At 36.7% G+C, this 5,644-nt stretch overlaps 1 protein-coding gene and 1 long non-coding RNA gene across 3 annotated transcripts in view; one reads left to right on the forward strand and one right to left on the reverse strand.

Annotated features, from left to right (window-relative positions):
• The window catches only part of LOC107722468 (FYVE, RhoGEF and PH domain-containing protein 4-like), a 45,742-nt gene that overhangs the window by 11,471 nt on the left and 28,627 nt on the right, over window positions 1-5,644 (forward strand). The window lies entirely within an intron of this gene.
• Window positions 1-5,644, reverse strand: part of LOC107722470 (uncharacterized) — an 11,109-nt gene that overhangs the window by 3,156 nt on the left and 2,309 nt on the right. Inside the window, exon 2 of the long non-coding RNA XR_001637810.1 lies at window positions 3,498-3,501. This is a non-coding gene — a long non-coding RNA (uncharacterized LOC107722470). The remainder of the gene's footprint in view (window positions 1-3,497; window positions 3,502-5,644) is intronic.

Genomic DNA, 5,644 nt, shown 5'->3' on the forward strand with positions numbered 1-5,644 from the left:
TTTTTAAAGAATGGATTTTCAATGCAACAAATATGTATATAAAATATAAATATATATTTTTTAATTTTTTAATATATATATATATATATATATTTACTGTATATATATATTATATTTTTTTTATATATTTACTACAAATAATATTTAGCAGACTCTTGGTTATGACAGTGTTGGACATAAAAAGACATATAAAAACATATAAAAAGACAATCATGAATTTATCATTTCGAGGTGCAGAAGCTATCATTAACACAGCACTGTGTACATTGTAACATCTAGTAGATTTTATGCACAATGAATGTGGCCTTCACCAGTTTTTGGCTTGAGTGTGCAGTGTGTGTGTGCGCGCGTGTGTGTGAGTTTGGAGGGAGGGGCTGTTTCCTCGTGTCTTTGTTGAGAAGTTTCAGTCAGTCTGTGGTTTATAGAGGACCGGAAGGCTTGAATGAAGAAAACTGCTCTTATTTTTTGTCTCGTTGTCCTGGGATTATTTGTCCTCATTTTAACAGACAGAAGGTGAGATTACTTTGTCTTGACAATGATCACACTGCTTACCACTGCTAGTCTTCTGTTTATTGGTTAACTTGGTCTGTTTAGATGACAGTATAATTAAACTTGGCAACAGCACATTAGTGGAGGACGCTAGAAGAGCTTTTATGTATTTTCACACAAATTAGGCTAGTTATTCTTTCTTCTCTGTGACAGTGGTTACTTAGAAAATTAAAGGTTGTTTTATAGAATAATTGCAATCAGAATGCATTAGTGAGTATTTCATATGATATTTTGCTATTTTAAGAATTTGTCTCAGACATTTGGTACCCATGTCTGCTTTATTTTTTAAATTCTCATGGGTTTGTTTGTCAACATGTATGAACAAGTTCAAGCAGTTCACATTTTTCAGTCTTGTTAGTTTGCTTTTTTCTTCTGGCACCATTGCATGTTTAAGGAAATGCATTTAACATATGTGCATTTCTAACTTCCTTCACGTTTATGTATTGCCTATCTTTGTTCCTCTGTTGCATGACAAGCTCTGAAAACTTTTGCTAACTAATCCTGCTCCTTATTGTCAGTTCCCACCACATTTTGCAAACTAAATGAGCTGTTCTTATCTGTTCTGTATTGGTTGGTACTTTCCCACAAGGTTTGTATTGATAGTACAGTACCAAAGTGCAGCTATATTCAAATATACAGTATGGTGGTTTTCCCATAAACTGAAAATTGTTCTATTCAAATTAAGGTTGATTTATTATGTTGTAACTGGATTTTATGTGTCAAATTTACATGTACAGAAATGTAAACACATCTGGAATGGTTTTAGTGACCAAAGGTTAGACATTCTTTTTTTTTACTGGAACAAACTGCTGTTATTAAACTCAGATGTTGATCTGATTTAAGCCATAATCTTGAACTGGGCTCTCTGTATATGTCAGGTCAAACCACAGGCTTTTTTTTCCCCTTTCTGTACTTAGCCAGGAATGCCAAAGTTGGCACACGCCTGTGTTTTAGACTCTGAGAATGCGGAACATTTGTGATTTTTCCCATGCAAACATTTTAGCAGCAATTATTATCATAGTTTACATTCACTAGACCACACATGGTTTGATATCAACCTAGCTCACTTTTCTACTCATTATAGCTGCAAAAACCCAGCGAGACATTTTTAATGGATCTGCACGCAGGTGTTTCTCTGTTATGATGTGCACTGTTTCGATTTCATCTGCTAGAGGATTTTGGGAAGAGGTTGCCATGGTAACTCAGAGGCCAGTTATATAGTCTGAGCAAGGCCATGCCATGAGGTACACTATTCACCTGAGGATGTTTTCGTTGTTTTGTTAGGCAGATGCAATATGCTTACACAAACACACTGAGGTAGACAATAGCCACGTTCACACATCAATGCAATTTTTTCATGTTTACAACTAAATGGCGTGGAGTAACTGCGTCAGCTCCTTTGGAGCTTTGTTTCAAACAGTTTGACAGCATACTTCTGTTAGAGTCAATCATCAACCTTGTACATGAACAGTGTTTTTCACATGTAGCATCAGATCTTTTCCGGTAATGTTGCAACTTCTTCATTTTGACAGCCGGCTCTCATCACACAGGACCTCTAAATAGAAAATGTTGATGAACGTACTGATAAGACTGAATGTGTGAAAACGCATAATGTTAGTCAGAATTATATACCAACTATTTCTGCATGTTTCTGGAGGTATTTTGACGCTTAGTAAGAAAGTACTGTCATTGTCTCTTTTGTAGCACTTTTATGCATTTTTCTATTACAATTGTATAAATTAATGCAAACCCAATTTTTATGGAAACGTTAGTGGTGCTTGCCCATTCAAAACTCACTGTCACAGTGTTACAGTGTTTTTGATGGTTGCTAGGGTGTTCTGAATGGTGGCTAGGGGTCAGAGTTTAACACATAAGCTTAGGGGTTTGTTCATATACAGAAAAATAATTATGCACACACAGGCAATAAATAAAAATTCTACGGAAGTGTTAGATGGCCTTGAGGATATTACAAAAATATTTATTTTAGACAGAAATGTTCTGATATCAGTGAAATGCAGGCATTTAGAGGCATTTTCTGGTCCGTAAAAGAAAGCTTGTTTCAATCCTGGCTACAAACTGAGCCAGAACTGAGATGAATGGACCAATCACACATGAAGCTGTCGTTACACCATCACCACCACCACCATATATTTACTTCCAGCACAACAGCATCATTCATCCTCAGACATGGACAGTCCCATGCAGCCTATTGGCCTAAGATGTTTGCAGTGAAGAAAAGGGGGCCAGATGAAGCTGGGAAGGCCATAGAAAGCCTCTCTTTGTGCTTCCTAATGCATTAACATCCTCATGCTCTAATTTAACAAGACATGGGCAAGACATCATTTGCATGAGTGCCTGTTACAAGGTGGTGTACAGAGGAAAGGGACAGACTTGGGTGTCCTGTTCATTGCACCCAAATAAGGAATTCTCAGAAAAGGTGCTCCAGACTTTCAAAATAACTTAATGTTGTATGTACTTGTGTATTTTACGTTTATGGACTCAAAATGAAACTTTTGAAAACATATTGGTGTTCTGATTATGAGTCAACAAGTGAGCTTAAGAAATTTTGGAGAGGTTAACTGTATGTGATGCAGCACTCTTTGTTCTCATTTAGTCTAAAGCCCCGTTCATCCCAATGACAATAGTTTTAATGATAACTCTATAACTAACTATAGGGAAGTCCACTCCAACTAATGGTAATGGCACAGAGAAACAATATCAGTGGAATTACTTTAAGAACGATTTTTTTTTTCTGATGCTGATGAATAATATAACATTGACAATCAGACTCTGACTTTAAAGAGCTTAAGCATTTAAAACGGCAGACGACTGTAGCACAATATGCTCTGTAATAAACAGAGCATTATCATCTGTTGGTGTGGATGCTAGTTATTTTTATAGTTCTTGTTGTGAACAGGCCTTAATTCTATGAGAACAGGGAAGTCCACACCACTATAACGATAACGACACACAGGAATGATATCGTTGGAATCACTTTCAGAACAATTATTTCGAGCTGATGAATGATAAAAACATTGACAGCCAATCAGAATCCACCTGACTTTAAAGGGGTCATATAAAGCGATTTCAAGTTTTCCTTTCTCTTTGGAGTGTTACAAGCTCTTGGTGCATAAAGAAAATCTGTAAAGTTGCAAAGACTAAAGTCTCAAATCCAAAGAGATATTCTTTATAAAAGTTAAGAGTCAGCCACGCCTACCTAAAACGGCTCGTTCTAACACGCCCCCACATATCTACCTCACTATGTGGGAAGATTTACATAACGCCGCCCAAATGTTCACGCAAAAAAAGAAGGCGTAACTTTTATTCTCGCTGAAGTATTGTTGGACTGCGCTTGTCAAAGGAGGGGGCTTTGTTGAAAACGACGTGTTTGAGAGAGGCGGGGCATAGAGGACCTACAATAATGTACAGTATTTGAAAAATTATGTGTTTTTTGAACATTAAAGCATGTCAACATATTCTGTTACACCAAATACACAAAATAATGATCTTTAAAATAGCATCATATGACCCCTTTAAAGAACTCGAGCATTTAAAGCAGCAGGCAATATAATTGCAGTGCACACTTTTAATATACAGAACGATATGGTCCGTAGGTGTGGACACTAATTATTGTTATATTTATTGTTATCTTTTTTGGTGTGAATAGGCTTTCTGTCGTGAGGTAAATACAGTATGTGGTCAAACAGGAAAAATTACCTGAAAGAGGAATCTAAACCAAGATTGCACCTACGTAGCCTTTAGTGGGTGTGTGCACCTACATAGACTTAATGTGTGTTATGACTGTGGTGTGTGTTGACTGTGTAATGTGCACTAAAGATGTCATAGTAGCCAGTTCTTGCAATGGCAGTCTGCAAAATGTATGCATTTGTTTTATTTCATGTTGTATGGTAGAGCACAGTCCTGTTAGAGGAAAGTTCATTCTGTGGCCATATTTGCAACTCCTCCGGGCAGCTATGTCAGGCATGCAAGACCAAGTGACTACTGTGCCTTACTAATTGGGGAAATACCGAATGTCAAAAACTTCTTGTCAAACTAACATTTAAATATTTCGAATCGGTAACGAAATCTGACATGAACTGTCCTATATAAATGTTGTTCCATATGTTCAAACATAGTTAAAAATTGCATATTTCAGGTTGGTATAAAGCCAATCCGCATGAACAGTCGCAAGCGTGCATTTCAGGACACTGATTGTTTCTGTGGGCTGCATCTATGCAGCTGTAGTGATGCAATGACTTAACCAATTGGCGATTGGCTATTAAGAAAGCGCGAGAAATTTGACTATTGTGTGTTGCAGTTTCGCCCATTCATAGTAATATGACTGGACTGAACGGTACAGTATACAGTCTTTGTTTAATGCCAGCAAAAAGACAAAAATTAACACTGTTTACTTACTCAATACACGTTACTCATCTTACTGTGAATGATTTATCGGTGCATGTCATTTTTAAATTTAATCATCAAAATGTAATAATTTAACGTTTCCTTCTCTGTTAATGTCACCACACAGGCAAATACTGTTAGCTAATAGACACTGCATACTTGCATTTGCTTTGAAAACTTGCTTTTAGTCTCGTTTTATGTTAACTTGATGTTGATATATATTAATAAAGACGTCAGTGTGTTTATTTTATATCCTTCTTTTTTACTTTTTTCAAAAGAACTTGTTACTTATGAGTAGTGGTGGGAATCGCAGGGTTATATATATAAACCTGGTAGATTTCAAAATTTACCTGGAGTGTTTTCTCAACCTTTCCTCTCATCTCATCATAAAAACGGAGCCCCGCACACATGACATGCAGGGACAAAATAGCCGTTCACATTGCTGCATAACTCGCACTTGTAATATCTAAAGAGAGAGAGAGAGCATCCAGTTTTGTTGACATAAAACTGGATGCGCCGGTGTTACGAGATTTTCTGTTTCTGAGATTTTTGGTTTCAGTGGGCGGAGCATACATGAATATTCATGAGTTACCCGGACATGATCGTGGATCCATCCGGAACTGAGAATTTCAGTTCACGTCCCTTATATCTCAGCAGGTTTAATGGAATATTTAAAAAAAAAAAAAGGTAA

Source organism: Sinocyclocheilus rhinocerous, unplaced genomic scaffold, assembly GCF_001515625.1.
Source record: "Sinocyclocheilus rhinocerous isolate Xijiao unplaced genomic scaffold, SAMN03320098_v1.1 scaffold604, whole genome shotgun sequence".
Taxonomy (NCBI): domain Eukaryota; kingdom Metazoa; phylum Chordata; class Actinopteri; order Cypriniformes; family Cyprinidae; genus Sinocyclocheilus; species Sinocyclocheilus rhinocerous.